An 18313-nucleotide genomic window follows, 5' to 3' on the forward strand; every position below is an offset into this window, starting at 1 on the left:
TAAGAATTATTGGAGTCCCAGAGGGACAGGAATAAAACCCTGATGAAAAAAGAAACTGTCAAAGACATCATTGCTACAACGTTTCCAGAGCTGAAGAAAACATGTGACCACATTCAGGAGGCCTGAAGAGTCCCAGCTAGAAGAAATCCGAATAAAAATACACCAAGACACATCCTGATCAAAATGACCAAAACCTTGGATAGAGACAAAATTCTGAAAGCACCAAGATCAAAGAAAGAAATTTCCTGTAAAGGAGCATCCTTAAGATTCACAGCTGTTGAAAGTAGACTACAGACCAAGCATGATTGCCACTCATTGCCTCTTTTGCAAACCACAACACCCAAAAGAAGAGAGAGAACAAAAGGGAATGCCCTGCCACAGAAGCAGGGTGGGACAGGGGGGATGCGGGGAGGGAGGGATACTGGGATTCGTGGTGGTGGGAAATGGGCACTGGTGGAAGGATGGGAATTTGATCATTGTGTAATTGAAACCCAAGCACAAAAAATTTGTAAGTCTACAACTGTACCTCATGGTGTCTCACTAATAAAAATTAAAAAAAAAAAGATTCACAGCTTCACAGCTGATTTGTCTGATGAAACCTGAATGGCCCGAAAACAGTTGTGGGATATAGTGAAAAAACTCAATGAAATAAATGTCTCACCACAAATACTTTACCAAGTGAGACTCTCATTCATAACAGAAGGAACAACACACAGTTTCACAGACAAACAACAGCTCGGAATTCATACACTCAAAACCATGGTTACAAGAACAACTAAATGGGGTACTTTAAGACAAGATAGGCCCCTCAAATACACCAAATTTCAAAAGAAAAGTGGGACAAAACCCCATAAAAATAATCTCTCTCAACGTCAATGGGCTAAATGCACCAATCAAAAGACAAAGAGTGGCGGGAAATAGGCACTGGTGGAGGGATGGGTATTTGATCATTGTATAATCGAAACCCAAGCACAAAAAATTGTAAATCTACAACTGTACCTCATGGCGTTTCACTAAAAATAATAATAAAAAAAAGACAAAGAGTGGCAGGATGCATTAGAAAATTGAACCCAACATTCTTTTACCTGCAAGAAACAAATTTCAAGAGTCAAAGAAAACACAGGCTGTCAAAGGCTGGAAAACAATCCTACAGGCAAACAGCTGTACAAAAAAAAATTTGGATAACCATCCTAGTAACTCCAACAACGGCCAGGATCCAGAGATCATCACACTCAGCTCCTGGGAGAGAACAAGACAGAGTCTCCTACCCTATGCCTGACTGTCTCCACCAGGGCCCAACAGCTGAAGACCACCGAGGCCCAGCCAAGGTCATGCTGGGAGCACTCTCCACACACTTGGATGAGCCTCACGCATAAAAGAACTGACAGAGGAACCCAGGTGTGTGGGACCCGGGGCTGAGATCTCCAAGCCTGCACAGTTTGGGACTGGACCTGCCAGTAACTAGACAGTTACACCCACCAACTGCCGTGTAACTCCAACAACGGCCAGGATCCAGAGATCATCACACTCAGCTCCCGGAAGCGCACGGCCGCATTCGCGGCCGCCCGACATCTTATCATCTCATTCCTAATTTGGTCAAACTGGCAGGCTACCAAATGTAACATGCCCACACGGCAGAGTCTGGCAAACTCCCCGTGGTATACCCAATATGCCAAATACCAGTAACAATGATGGGTCTCATTCTCCTAACCCTGAAAAAAAAAAAAAAGCCTTGAATATGGCACTTTAAAAAAAAAAATCTCAGGGCTAGGACGAAGAAGACGTTACTGGCACCTGCTCGAGGCACTCAACGAACAACAGGGTGGTCGTGATTGTGATCGTGATCCTAGTATCATACCACATTCATTTCAGACTGAAAAAGGCCACAAGAGACAGTGAAGGCAATCGACGAACAACAGGATGTTTGTGATCGTGATGCTAATCAATATCTTTTTCCTCTATTTTTTATTGAGGGCCCATAATTTACAGTACTGTGAATGAAAAATTAATGCATATAATGTTTCAATGGGCTGGAGAGATAGCACAGCGGGTAGGACGTTTGCCTTGCACACAGCCAACATGGCAGACCGGAGTTTGATTCCTCCACCCCTCTCGGATAGCCCCGCAAGATACCGAGAGTATCTCGCCCACTCGGCAAAGCCTGGCAAGCTACTTGTGACATATTCTATATGCCAAACACAGTGACAAGTCTCACAATGTTACGGGGCCCGCTCGAGCAAATCAATGAACAATGGGAGGACAGTGACAGTGAATGTTTCAATACCACACCCACTGCCAGAGTGTTCCCTTCCTTCTAACAATTTCCAAGGTACCCTCTCATCTACTTCCACATGTCCTTGGTGCACTGTATTATGTAGTAGAGACCTCAGGTTCTTTTTTCTAGCTTATTTTGTTTATTCACTTATTTTATAATTTGCTTATTTATCTCCCACTTATGAGTGAGATCATTCTGTAGTCCCCCCCTTCTGCTTTCACTCAGCATGAAACCTTCTAGTTCATCCACTTAATGAAAACTTGCACAATTTTATCTGTTCTTATAACTGAGCATGCAAAGCAAACGCCCTACCCGCTGTGCTATCACTCCATTACATGGTGCTGGGGGACGTTGGTGGGTGTAACACCTAGCTACTGGAAGATGAGGAATCTGGGTGGAGGAGGCCCAGTTCTGATCCGAGCAGCCTTGGAGATCTCAGAAGAACCTCAAGTTTTTAAGTGGCAATGGAAAAAATTAATTTACTCTCAATACGCTCACCAGACATTATATAGTTCCAATCTATTACTGATTTCTGTCTCAGTACTATCTGAGCTTGTTTGATGTACTTTTATGTTAGTGCTCTTTGACACTAATGATTTTGTCTTCTTGCAAGCCTTTCCTAAACCTTTAATGAAGTATTATTTCTTCTCCCTGTCTCCACCTTTATCTTTCGACTCTAATTTTAGCCCAGTCAGAGTATGCACATCGAAATATCGCATAGGCTGTGATATTTGGATGTGTAGATGCCTCCCCTCACTAACAAGTCTTCAATACAATTTTTCAATCTTTTCAATTTCTTTATCAATGTCAAATTCTGATATTATATTTAGAAGACCCTTTCCAGTATGAGACCTTTGTAATAAGTAAAATAAATAAGGAAAAACAAATTCTTTATGACTACACCCATATGCAGCATGTAAACAAAACATACAAATGAAACAAATTTTAAAAATTTAAACTTATAGACTATAAGATCAAATTCTGTTTTAAAGAAGAGAAGGAGAAAATAGAGTAGATTAATTGTGTAAAAGGGGTCAACTGAGTGATCATCATGGAAACTAGAATTCTGGTGACAATCATAGAGTGGTTTATGGTTGTTACCAGAATTCTAGTTTCCATGATTATCACCCATATTTTGTCTACATGAGGAACTATTTGCCTCTAGAGTCTATACCAGTCATTATCTAAGGGCTGTTTATGCTTGAAACCTATTGTTTGAGTTAATCAACTAGGGCACTGCCTGGGTTCACTGCACAATGTAGTCCTTTTCCTTTGATTCCAGGTCATGCACTTCTATCAGATGCATCAGCACAGCACACTGTGATTCTTTAGAAAATCTATGAAGGGTAAATACCTTTTTTACCTCAAATTACCTACATGAGTAATTCTGATAAAATGTCTTTGAGCCAACAGCATCATTATTATCTAGGAATTTGTCAGAAACTGTGGGGCTCAACATTCTGTGTTTCCACAGTCTCAGAGCTAACACTTGAAACCTACTACTCTACTATGCCTGGTGTAATATATAATTTCATAAGAGCTGTCTCCATTAGATATCTATTTTCTCCCAAGGCATATTGTTCTGATATTTTTCTAGGGTAATACTCTAGTAACACAGACATTACTGGATTTGAGTTTATCTGAAGATTATGAGGAGAGAAAATACATATATCAACATTGTATGTAATATTCTTATATTCATTGTCTAGCAAGCTTAAGTGTTCTGCAACTATGCCATTCCTATGAGGAAAATTTAATTTTTAATAGTCCTTGTTGCAATTAATAAAGCATCAAAAGATTTAATGAAAACAAGCCTCTCTGAGAAACAACAAAAGTCTTATTTTCCCATTTGATTTCATGATATCTCTTAATCATATATTTAACTCCCCTACTGAATTATACTGCCTATTTATGCATGCACACAATTACTGACAACTTAGAGAATTTTAACTCTAAGAGAATAGCAGAGGTAAATCCTTAGTGAAATAAACCAAAGTGGCAACCTCATCATAGATTTCACTTCCACACTCAGTGCTCAGTACTCATTATATCTTCTCAAAAATATTTAATAAAAAAATGGAGAGCTAGAAAGAAAGTGGGCTGGAGTGATAGCACAGCAGGGAGGGTATTTGCCTTGCACACAGCCAACATGGTCGACCCGAGTTCGATTCCTCCTCCCATCTTGGAGAGCCCTGCAGGCTACCAAGAGTATCTCGCCCGCATGGCAAAGCCTGGCAAGCTACCCGTGATGTGTTCGATATGCCAAACAAAGTAACAAGTCTTACAATGTTACCGGGCCCGCTCGAGCAAATTGATGAACAATGGGAGGAGAATAACAGTGACAGTGACAGTGACAGAAAGAAAGTACAGTAGGTAAGATGCTTGCCTTACATGGTAGCTTACCCGGGTTCAATGCTCAGCACATTGGATGGCCTTCTAAGCCCTTCCAGAATTGACTCCTGAGTGAAGAGCCAGAAGAAAGCCCTGAGCATCTGAGTGGGGCCAAGATAAATAATTATTTTTTGAAATATCATCTAAGCAAGAGTTCTTTCTCCTACAGAAGCTTACTTTGTGAGACTGGGAAATTATAGAAGCTCATCTTTGGGATTACTTTAAACAATACTGAATGGGAAGTTTTAGGGCACCTAAAACTATAACCCAGTAGACTAGCTATGTGACCCTGAGCAAGTCATTCCTTATTCTATTGTGTTTCATTGTTTATAAAATACAGGGTTTTGGCCTGGTGATGCTTAAAATATATTGCTTCTCTGAATTATATTTCAAAATTTATTTTTGTCAAGAAATAATTAACTTTTTTCTAATTCAGAACTTTTTCACAGTAGTTCTGATATTCTTGTTTTATATTTGCAAAGTTTCTCTGAACTATCAATTTGACTTGAAGATAATAAGTCGTAGATCAAATGACAGTGAAAACAGAGCTCATTTCTTTGTAAATGGAATTGTAGAAACAGGACTCTAAATAAAACTTTCTAAAGATTATCTGAAAGTCAATTGATATCACCATGAATATTATTAGACTCATTGTGGAGGTGAACTCTCTGAGCTTGGTCTTCTTCATTTGTGCAGGTTGGTTGAATGCAGAGCTATGACTTCTCAGATTCAATATTTGTTACTGGACCATTCTGGCTCATGCTGTTTCATATACATATACATATATATAAACATATATTCCTTCCAATAAATTTTGATCATGTTTTGTGTTCCATAAACAGGTATATAGAAAGAGGTTCTGAACCAGTCTTCCTGAGATGGGGATGGGGGCATCTAAAGTTATATAGGACTTCCTAAATTGACTGTAGGTGTACTACTTCTCACCTCACTTTTCAGGTTATTTCACATTAGAGCCTGTCCATATCTAAAAGGTCACTCCCCACTCCTAGCAGTGGTGGTCTCACCTTACTGAAGACTGAAGTATACTTATTACTCTGGTAAATGGTAAAATAGTCCTTAAGAGCTCATTACTTAAGAAAAATTCCATAAAAGCCTGAATCTGGAAAATGTTTGGACCATTGAAGCCTTAAAGTAAAGCCTTATATTGTTGTTATTATTTGTTTTCATTTTGTTTGCTTTCTTTGAGGCTACATTATTCTGGTACATTGCTCAAGGAATTACGTGGTACCAGGGATCAAACCTGAGCCTCCAGCATGAAGGGCGTGCACACTAGCCCTTTGAGTGATCTCCCCAAGTTTGAAGTCTTATATTTATTAAGGTACTGATGCACTTACCTTTCTTGTAGTATCCATTCTTAATGAAAAGATTTTAAAAACAATGTCTAAATAGAGAATTTGATTCACTTCCAAGAATGGAAATAAATTAACCCACTTTTCATAATGCCCTTCATTTAAAAGCACTGCCTTGATATTGCTTATACAGATAAACTAGAGATAACAAAAGTTGCAACTTGTACATGACAACATTAATTGGCACATTGTATAGAATTTCCTCCTGCTACCTTAAATTATTAATGTTTGTTTGGGTATGCACACATAAGTTTGATGCTTCCTGATTTTGCATGCCTGATTTTGTTTTATCATTACCCTTATTTTACTGTTGGTTTTCAATATTTAAATTCCAAGGATTCTTTTAGCTACTAAATACTAAAGCAACGCCAAGCTGAACATAGTCATCCAAATGCCCCAGGATCTGGCAATTAAACAAACAAATATATTCTAAACAGATGCTTGAACAGCCAGGGGATGCCATAGGCAGAACAGAGTACATAGACTAAAGGAGATGTTGGCAGAGCCTCGAGATCATCTCTTCCTATTTGTAAGCAGCCTCATCCCCTGATGTTATGCCACAAGCTTGGTGGAAGTTATTTCAGGCCTCAAAGTAGGCTTCAGCAGCTTTGCCTCATATCTCTCAAACCTTTGTTTGAAATGCCCCATCCTACAGAGATATATGCCAAGAAACCACACATAAATCACAACCATAAAGTAACAGAAATGAAACCCCAGATGTTCTAAAAATATTCTTATGAATTTTGAAATAAAGGCTAACCATTTGTAGAATGCTTTTTATTTTCCAGCTACTGAAACAAGATCTGTATATGTACAAGATCCGTATATTAGATATAAGGAGTATCTAATTCCATCACCACGAGTTTAGGAGGTATACTATGATTTTATTCTATATTATCAACAAGAAATCTCTTATCGGGAGAAGTAAGGTGCTTGCACAAGGTCCCAGAGGTAAAAGGGGTCTAATTAGAATTTGGAATTAAACAGACTAAAAGCAAAAGCCTTGTTGCTAACTTCTACACTACTCTGTGTGTAGTTTGTGGGAAATATCATTGTGGAAGCCCCTTGTTCAGGATTGCTAATGATAAGACAACCCCAGGAAAGTTCTGTAGAATTTGAACAGCATAATTACAGGGACTATGCTTCTCAGTCAGACTCAGTGCCATGCCACAGCTATCCACTACCCAAATTGCTATATCACTATACGTAGAGCATAGCTGTTCCAGGAGAGGTAATTCTGTCAGGCACAAGTCAATATACAAAAACCAGTTCAGTCAAAGATGGGCCTGACAGAACACCAGGCGGTAAGAAATAAAGAAGAAAACAGCAAAGGATTGAATGATTTGAGGAGAGTCTGAGAGTCTGTAGGAGACAGAGAATAAATAGCTTCTCCACATCATTTGCTAAACACACCTAGTGAAAATCTCATTTTAAAAAAACTCCAGCAAACACACCAATAAGCAGGTGAATAGGTGTTTGCTAGTAGGTGCACAAGCTATTTTTTTTTAAAACTTGCTTTTCTTGCACAGCTTCATTCTTGATGGGTGTTCTTAGTGATTCTATCCTGTCATGTCAATATCGCTTTATCATTTGTCCTCCAAAACACAATTATCCCACTCAGAGGAGTCCATGCACTCTGGGTCAGGGATAGTTTTGCAGAAAGTCACAAAGCTATTCTTCCCAGAACCAAGCAATTCAAGTAAAGAGAATTACCTTCTAGAGATTTCAAAATAATACTTCCTTGAGGAACTGGTGGATCAAATGCAGGAAGAATATTCCTAAGAACGCAAAGGGATAGTGACTCCTCCAGAAGGTGTAAGTTTTTTTGTGTGTGTATTCTGTATTACACATTGAACTTTGTTTCAATTTAGTCATAAGCACAAGTATTAGTAGCCAATGGCATTTTGAAACTCCATTTTTATTGCTAGATAAATTTGTTTTGAACATGTGTTTATACATCACTCTGTCCCAAACGTTTTGGTTTTTGTGAATAAAGAACATAGGTAAAATCATCTGGTTTTCTCTGCTGGAAGATCCCGACTCTCGAACTTGCAAGCTTTCCTCTCTTATTTCACTTGCTTAGTGCCCCATGAGCCAAACTCTGTAGTACTGTATCACAAATACCACAAAAATAATTAGATATAGTTTTTTCTATCAAAAAAGGAGTGAAAGCTATAAAAAATATTTCCCAAACTTATTTTTTATCCAGCCTCAGGATCTCCATATACAGATGAAGCCACTTCATGACAATGAACTATTTCATTTCTCTGTTGCTTACTCCCACATGCTGATGTAGTAACTTCGAGCTCTGTGATAATCACATTAACATGTTCATTTAAAAAGTTTACTTGGAGGGACTGGAGTGATAGACAATGGGCAGAGAAATTGTCTTGCACTCAGCGAACCTAATTTCAATCCCTGGCACCACATATCATGCTCAGAGTCCCACCAGGAGTGATCCCTGAGCACAGAGCCAGGAGTAAACTCTGAGCACAGCCATGCATTGACCCTCAAAAACAAACAAAAAGTTACTTGCTGTTTCACTTAGACAGAAACTAAATATGGAGCTGAACAAGGAGTTAATTCCAAGTAGCAAGTAGTAAATCAGGAACATGACCCATTTTTGTTTGATTTCAGGAGTTTCATAAATTTACAAATAATCTCCAAACAATTATTTTTGTATATTTGTGAATACTAGCTTTAGGTAAAATTATTTTGTTCTTCTTTCCATAATTTAATGAAGAGTATAATTATGGATACACTTAAAGAGAAGGCAATATTTTTTTTAAAAAAAGGTGAGAGGCTGGAGTGATAGCACAGTGGATAGGGCCTTGCACGTGGCTGACCTGAGTTCGATCCCCAGCATCCCATATCATTGCCAGGAGTGATTCCTGAGTGCAGAGCCCGGAGTAACCCCTAAGCATTGCCAGGTGTGACCCAAAAAGCAAAAAAAAACCCCAATAAATAGATAAATAAAATAAAAATTTTAAAAAGGTGAAAGCCTTATGTGCCTAAAAATACAAGTTTTTAAAATCTAAAATCTTTCTGCTGTAAAAACTTAAAACGATGTTTTTTTACAAAGCACTTCCTGATTCTAAGTGAAGAAAATTCTCAGAATTGGCTAGCAGAAACATTAGACACTGACAAGACAGGTTATAAGCGACTGAAGGCAAAATACTCTACAGTCTGTTCTCTATTTTTATTTTTAGATTGCTTTCTGTGTAATAGTGGTAGTTGAGTCTACCCATAATCCCTTATGGAATATGTTGTGCCTAGTTTTTCTCCCGTAAGACCATGGTTTCAAGTTCATTTCATTATTTTCTTATGCAGCATTAAATCAAGGTAACTTACAAATGAAGATAACCTACTGAGTTTAATTATTCTCTAATGGGTCTCACTAAGGCAAAGGTGTATTTGCTATGTAAATAATAATTTTAGAGGGCAGAAAGGTGTCTTTTTTGTCTTGTAAAATAGAGCATAATATTTAATATTTCTCTTGGCTTAAAATCTTGAGTGCCATTCTTTTCATGCAATGGTATACTATAGCAAAACTCATAGAAACTCACAATCTTTTCTCCTGTGTTTTAAATGATTTTAGAAACATTGGCTAGATATTTTATGGAAATCTAAGCAGCTATCACCTTTATCAAGTTAGTGCACTCTGATACGTGATATGTTTTTCTTTGAAAATCATTTGTGTTGAAAAGCAATAATGCTACTTATTGTGGGATTAAAGTATAATACAGAAATGTGTGTGCTCCAATGAGAACAACAGTGTAAATAAAGAAAATCTGTTAACCTTTTATTATTTGTCTCAATCTAATTTTATTCATTTATTTTGTTTTTGGGGTTACACCCGGTGATGCTCCAGGGTTACTCCTGGATCTGCACTCAGGAATTACTCCTGGCAGTGTTCGGGAGACTGCATGGGATACTGGAAATCAAACCCGGATTGGCCGTGTGCAAGGCAAATGCCCTATCCTCTGTGCTATCACTCCAGCCCCTCATATCTAATTTTAAAACTCAAAATTTTCTTTCTCTGCATACTCTGCTCCTTATCCCACCTCCACTCTTTTAAAAATTCATGATAAAGGTCAAGTGATAGTGTAGCAGGTAGAATGCTTGCCTTGCACAGCCCAACGGAGTGCAATCGTGCAAACCCTATATGGTACCCAGAGCCCCCGCCAGGAGTGAACCCTAAGCCTAGAGCCAGGAGTAAGCCCTGAGCACTACTGGTTATGGCTCAAAAACAAAACAAAGAAACAAACAAAAAAGCAAAATGCATATGGCTTCAAGGAGAATATTAACAGTTCCAAATCAAAACGACCGTCTCTTAATTTTCAGGCTTTGTTTTTTTTTACTACCACACAAGCAGAAAGGAACCGATGGCTCATGCCATCGGTCATGCTGCTGTTTCTGTTTTCTCTTTACAGTGGATAGGCATTCTTAAAGGACTTTCTTTGGCTGCCTCTCAAGAAAGTGCAAACACTTGTTCTAAGACTCCTTTGAATTATAAAGTGGCATCAGTCCTAGTACCAATTTTTGTTAGCTAACCACTCAGTATAACAGCAAAAAGCATGATGAACATACCTGGAGTCTCAATTCATTTTTTATTCAACCAAAATTCCATTCACAAGAAAATATATAACCGATTTATACCAAAGAAAACAAAGCAAAGGAGTTCTTTTGATTAAGCCCATTTAAAGTCTTAGGTACAATGAGGTCGGAGAGAACTGGGTTCTGGGTAAATGAGGATGATATGCAGTAGCTAATGTTCATTTGTGCTGCCCTTAATGTTTCAAAAATTGCAGACTCTTATGACTTCTGTCATTTCATGGCTCTACCACTAAGATGCTACATTTCCCATCAATATCAAAGACAATAGATAGGACATGTCTGGGGGTTCCTATCATAGATTAAGAATTCTGACAAAACATGAAATTTTCTTGTAAGTGGATACACATGGAAAGTATCATACTATATGAAATGATTCAGAAAGAAAGGGACAGATGTAGAATGTCTGCACTCATTTGTGGAGTATAAAATAACATAATAAAAGACTGACACCTAAGGACAGTAGATAGAAGGGTCAGGAAGACTATTCCATAGTTTGAAGTTGGCCTCATGAGTGGGCAAGGAGAGGCCAGCTGGAATAGAGAAGGGATCACTAAGAAAATGATGGTTGGAGGAATGGGTCAGAATGGGAGATGTGTGCCGAAAGTAGATAAAGGACCAAATATGATAACCTCTCAGCATTTGCATTGCAAACCATAATGGCCAAAAGTAGAGAGTATGGGGAACATTGTCTGCCATGGAGGCAGTGGAAGGGTGGGACAGGTGGGGGTATATGAGGATACTGGTGGTACAGAATGTGCACTTTTTGGAGGGATGGGTGTTTTATCATTCTGCGATTGTAACTCAGACATGAAAGCTTGTAACTATATTTCACGGTGAATCAATAAAATTTAAAAAAAAGTATTCTGACAAAATCGTGTAGTCCCAAGGAACAGCATTATCTTACAAATGAGATATTTGAACTCTAAGTCAAAATTTGTTCTCTAACCTGGAGATTTCTGAATCTCACCTTTTAAAAAAAATCTTTAAAATGAGTATATAAGTAAGCTCAATGAATGTTAGACAGAGCGGCATCTTGAACTCCCAAGAAACCTCAATGAGCTTGGTTATAGTGTGGATATGGTCGATGGTGCTGAATCCTTTGCAGAACCCAGCCTGCTCACATGGTTGTCCTTCATCTAGTGTTCTGCCAATCCTATTTAGGATGACTCGAGTGAACAACTTGTAGATGACAGACAATAGGCAGATCAGGCGATAGTTGCCAATGTCATGGATGTCTCCCTTCTTGTACAGTAGTATAGTCCTGCTGGTTTTCCATTGGGACGGAACCTTGCATTCAGACAGGTAGCGTGTGAAGAGCCGAGGCAGTGTATTGAGTGTATTGATGAGTACTGACAGCAGGTTCTTCAGGTGTTCAGGTCTAACTTTGTCTGGGCCGGGTTCTGTTCGTTTCTTTACTGATGAAATGGCGTGTCGGATTTCGGAAGGGAGAACATTGGGAACGACATATCCATCCTGTGGAATTTGGTATGTCGCCAAGTAGACATGGCTATTGAAGAGATTTGAGTAGAAGTCATGGATAATCTTCTCCATTGCCATTCTGGAAGATGTGATGGATCCATCAGGACGTTGGAGGGCAGTCATCTTGGTCTTGTAGTTGGCGAAGGACAGGCGGGCATTACGAATACTTTTCCCGGTTTCTGCTGCATCTACCAGCACTTCTGCTCTTCTCTCTTTGAGGTCTTCCTTGATCGCATCTCTTCACTGCTTTGCAAGCTCCAAAGTCGCTTGCGGTTGCCTGAGGCATGCGCCAAACCACGTTGTTGAATAAGCTCAAGAGTTCTCAAAGACAGGCGTTTTTTTGTGGCTATCTCTCTCCTGGCATTCCTCGCACAATCATGGAGGTCCTGAACCAGTCGATCATATTCCTCGTCAATGTTGTCAACAATGGCATCTTGCCGTGTTGTCGCCATAGTGCCAAAGAGCTCCCAGTTGGTGGTCGTTCTGGGAGTTCTTTTTTTAAACTTTGCAGCGCTTTCTCCCTGCTCTTTGATTCTGTTGAGAAGGAAGCGGTCATTGAAGCCCTGGCCAATCAGGGCATTCAAGCTCAATACATCAAGATCCTCTGTGAGCTGTATTACGGATTCACTACCAGGATCTCACCATTCTACAAAGAAGTAATCATTGATGTCAAGAGAGGGGTCAAGATGTCAAGAAACCTCCTGCTCTGGGCACATCTCTTCGTTTTCACTGTTCTTCCTGCATTAGCATACACCTCAGAGACCTGGGCCCTACACAAGCAGGATGAGAATGCTATTCGGATCTCCCAAAGAGGAATTAAAAGAGCTATGCTTGGAATATCACGGTTTGCCAAGGTGTCAAAAATCAGATGGGCTGGTCACGTAATGAGATTTAGAGACGAACACTGGACTAGAGCTGTTACGGAATTGGATTCCACAGGATGTTAAAAGACCGCGTGGCCGCCCACCTACCAGATGATCAGACTTCTTCATCAAGATCATGAACGATCGGTTTGAGGCTCTTCGTGTTCTTAGAGCTAACAGACCCCATTGGGCTACGCTAGCATGCGACAGGGACAAATAGAGACGTTACTGGCGCCCGCTCGAGCAAATCAACGATTAACGGGAAGTCAAGTGATGAAGTAAGCTCACTCAAAAGTAGGCTCAATCGTCTTCTCCACTAATGTATTTCTTTTAACTTCTTAGCCCTATATCACTTCTCTATCTCCAAATATTAAGGGATAGTTACATGAATTTTAGGTTTAATGTTAAACCACCTACAGTAATGGATGATAGAGAGCAAACATTTGACCTTCCAGAAAGATCACTAGGCTATTTAAAGGGTTTCCTGCATGCAAAATATGTGGACAACCTTTTGACTACTTGACTATCTCTCTAGTCCTGATACATTAAATGTTCTTAACCTTAAAAGAACTAGGTATAATGCTCATCAGTAGAACATCAGTGAGACTCTGGGTTTGATCCCAAGCACTAAAAAGAAAGCAAACAAAATGCTAGTCACTTTTATTTCATTTTAACACTTAAATCACTTAAGGAACTTACAAAATATAGGATCTCCTTCTCATTTACCTGAAACTGGCTTAATTGGTGGTTAGGGAACAGGAACTCTTATGTGAATATCACTATATGGAATTATTCAATAATCAGTTCAAGCAGACCAGAAACAAAGGTAGCTAAGACTTTTCAAAGATATTTAATGATTATCCGTTTTCAAGCTGTGCTTCTAAGTTCTAATATTTATCCTAAACCAAACAGCTACTAACAGAATATAGAAGTGACAAATTTATATCTAGGGTCTTTTTCAGAGAAGGGAAAATTTTGAGCTGAGCATCTGGCCTGCAAAATGTCTAATACGCATCAAGGCTAAAATGTACATGATGTATGCAATCAAATAAAGAAACAGAGCAGGAATTGATAAGTCTTTTCAGTTCAAATTTTCTTAGATTGCCAATGTATCAGTCTATCAGTCAGATTTCCCATATTCCCTCACAGAGACCACAACATTCAAGTCTTTTGAACCAGCACCTTTGAAGATCAAAGTTTCTAGCTCTGCACTTGGTGCAACAAACCAATGTTATATGTATAATTTTCATAATGGTTTCTTTATGAAAAAGGTTGTGCAGAAAATAGTCTGAACAGTATTAAAAGTGAAAAACTTAAATAGATCAAATTGACACCATAATATCAACTTTACCCTTGTATCACAGGACTTTTTGTTTTCTTTTTGAGTCATACCCAGTGATGCACAGGAGTTACTCCTGGCTCTGTACTCAGGAATTTCTCCTTGCGGTGCTCAGGGAACCATATGGGATGCTGGGAATTGAACCTAGGTCGGCCGCCTGCAAGGCAAATGCCCTAGCCGCTGTGCTATCTCTCCAGCCCCCTGTATCACAGGACTTTAATTTTTAAGAAGGACACATATGTTTTATCTGATCTGATAGTTATATTGATTCTGTGAGCTTCTGCAGAGAAGTTTCTCCTTCTCCTCTGCTCTAATTAAGTAATTTTGAAGGTTTCGTGAGTTCATCATTTGTCCTATACTCATGTATTTTACTCACCAAAGTAAAATACTTCTGAGAATTATTGTATGTGTCATAGAAAAAATTGAAGTATAGACAGATGTTCATATTCAAAATTTATTTTAGGAACCTTCTTCCCTCTAAAGACAAAATTATTTTTGGGTTACTGTGACATTGTGATTAATAATATACATATAAAATAAAATAATCAAAATATGTTTCATATATATGGAAACAAAGACAAAGACTCGTTGCTAAGGGAACCAACCAGTCCTATGATTAGACAGTTGACATTTCCTCTTCTACCCCTGATCTTGGGGAGTGGCCAGGAGCTTGAATTTAATTCAGTCTGCAACAACCAGTAATTTAATCAGTTATGTCTGAGTATTAAAGCATACCAAAAAAGTTCAAAATTAGGGGCTTTAGAGAGCTTCTGGATTAATGGAAATGTGGGAATTTGGGAAAGGGTGGAAAACCTTAAGAAGGCATGGAAAATCTATACCCTTTACCCATACCTTGTTTTGTGCATCTCTTCCTTCTGACTGTAATTGAGTTACAGTTAATTTAGTAAATAAATGGGTTTCTTGAGTTTTGCGGGTCATTTTATCAGAAAATCAAACTTGAGTGAGGATGCATCCGAGAAACTTCTCGTCTCTATCCAGTGAGCAGACGTGAAACCTGGGTTTCTGGGTGGTACTTGATGCCTAATTAAAAGGGCCATGATAATATTTAAGGAAGCACAGGTGACAGCTTGGATTTGTAACTGCCACGTGAAGTGGAAGACATTCTTGATCGAGCAAGCCCTTAATCTTTGGAATCTGATGCTATCTATTTCTGTGTGAATCAGAATTGAGTGAATTCTCAGATACTTAATAGTCTTATTTAGGTGCTAGCAACCTAAGTAGATAATGAACTTATTGTCACTTCAAAACCATATTACTCTCAGGTTGGTGTTAGGGGGTTACAGAGGATTTGTTTGGAAAGTACATTAGAAGAAAATTACAGATAGTGAGTGAAGGGCTGGAGCGATAGCACAGTGGATAGGGCATTTGCCTTGCATGCGGCTGACCTGGCAGACCCGGGTTTGATTCCTCCACCCCTCTCGTAGAGCACGGCTAGCTACCAAGAGTATCTCGCCTGTGCAGCAAAGCCTGGCAAGCTAGCTGTGACATATTCGATATGCCAAACACAGTAACAAGTCTCACAATGGAGACATTACTGGGCCCGCTTGAGCAAATTGATGAGCAACAGGAGGACAGTGAGTGAAGGGAACTAAAGAGGTACTATTTCACGGCAGTTCACTAATTATGATCTGTTCTTTGTACAATTCTATGATAAATGTTTAAGCAGCATTCATCTTTAAGGTCTACATGATTTACTTCAAATATCTTTCCATAGGACCTGATTTTTGCTTTGTCGCCCTCCATCCATAGATGGATTTGGCTTAACTTAAGACATGAGAATATCTCTTAATATTGGAAAGCTGGGAAAAGGCTGAGGGATATTAAGCTTATAAAAATTAAAGATGAGGGGAGCTAAAGCAAGATCTTTCCATGCCTACTCACCTAGTGTTGGTTTGGAAATCCTCCACATATTCACCTTGCAATTAGGACCAGGAACTATACAGTGACCCACTCAAGTAGCATATCCAATCCCTTTCACTGATTAACACATTCCCTGGATTATTCGAAGTCTACCTTCTATAATTAATTCACCAAGCTCAGATGATGATTGCAATACCATGCAGTTAACTAGAATTTTCTTATTTAATATATAATATTCATGTTCAAGCAGTTATCAATTGAGTCAACAAGTATTCAATCCTCTGCCAAATACTATTCTAAACACTAGGGACTTGGTGGTAAATAAGCAAGTAAATGCCTAGCTTCCATGGAGTTTACAATCTATGACACAGGGAGTATGTTTGGGGGGAATAAAAACAAGTAGAAGAACACAGTACAAACAAAAGGTAGACAAAGATGAGTGCTATAAAAGTATAACAAAATGACATGAGATATGACAGAAAATAATTCCTGAGGGGTGCTTATTGTGGGGTGGAAGAGTTAGGCAAAACTGCCAAGTAGTCATTCATCAAGTTATTTTTGAGTTGAGAACTGAATTCTCATCTTGGCTCTGTGCTGTTTGTTAGCTGTGAGAACCTCAGGCAAGTTAGTTAACCTCTATAAGCAACAGTTTATTCTCTGTAAAATGTGGGTTTTATATAATAGCATAAGAATAGTATCTACATCATAGTGTCATTTTGAAGATGAAATAAAAAACTGCAGAGAATTACAAGGTTTAATACTTAAGTTCTAACAGAAAATGGTGTATGATTGCGGTTTGCCTTTGTTCTTGTAAACAGTCCACTAAATGGTGCAAAGTGAGGATTATCCTGTCTACTTTAAGAAAACTTAGATTAAGAGAAGTAAAATAATAACAGGTGATTGCAGTAATCTATATATAATTTTTATTTTCCATTACATAGAGAGTTCTACTCGAAGTGCTGTGTTTGAGATACTTCAGCAGACTGAAGACCAGGAAGATATAGGGGACTGGTGATCATTTTATACACCTCAAATCAGAAAATGGCTTACTATCACACTCTTAGGCTTTTTTAGGGGTAATGAAGTTACCGTTCTAATGGTCTCTAAAAAGAAAGTATAGTTATAGAGAATCAGTAATTAGTAGGTATAAAGCCCTTTCATCTAGCAGTCCAAAGTATGCAACATCACTTGCTCTTTAACCATAATCAATACATGTTCATTAAAACAAATGCTTTCTTATGAAACTCTGACCAATTTTTTGCTTATCTTGGTAGATTTGTAATCCAATTGTATTAGAAAAAAATTAATTCGTATGTGCTAAAATCATTGCACGTTTACATCAGCAGTCTCTGATATATAGGATCTATAAAACTTGCATCATTATAAACTGGTAGCCTGTGATGGTGCATAATCAAGTTAAATCAATGTATACAGGAATGATTCACAACAACAGGACAAGAAACGTGAACTTCTTAGTGAAATCATCTGCTGTAAATGGGAAGGCTAAAAATGTCTTCCTATCACCACCAATGAACCAATCACATCTTCCTTCCTTCCTTCCTTCCTTCCTTCCTTCCTTCCTTCCTTCCTTCCTTCCCTCCCTCCCTCCCTCCCTCCCTCTCTCCCTCCCTCCCTCCCTCCCTCCTTCCTTCCTTCCTTCCTTCCTTCCATCCTTCCTTCTTTCCTTCCTTCCTTCCTTCCCTCCCTCCCTCCCTCCCTCCCTCTCTCCCTCCCTCCTTCCTTCCTTCCTTCCTTCCATCCATCCTTCCTTCCCTCCCTCCCTCCCTCCCTCCCTTCCTTCCTTCCTTCCTTCCTTCCTTCCTTCCTTCCTACCCTCCCTCTCTCTCACCTTTGTTGTTCTTCTTAGCATAAAATGTTAACTATGTGTCATCCTTTACTTGAGGACATCTTACAAAGCTTGACAAAATTCTTGTTTTGTTCTTTTGTCTTGTTTGGGGGCCACACCCAGCTGTGCTCAAAGGTTACTCCTGGCTCTGTGCTCAGTGATGGGCCCGTGGTGGTGCTCAAGGAACCATGTGGTGCTGGGATTGAATCCAGGTTGGCTGAGTTCAAGCACTTTACTTGCTGTACTATCTCT

This window comes from Sorex fumeus, unplaced genomic scaffold (assembly GCF_029834395.1).
Source record: "Sorex fumeus unplaced genomic scaffold, SorFum_2.1 ptg000050l, whole genome shotgun sequence".
In the NCBI taxonomy this organism is placed as follows: Eukaryota; Metazoa; Chordata; class Mammalia; order Eulipotyphla; family Soricidae; genus Sorex; species Sorex fumeus.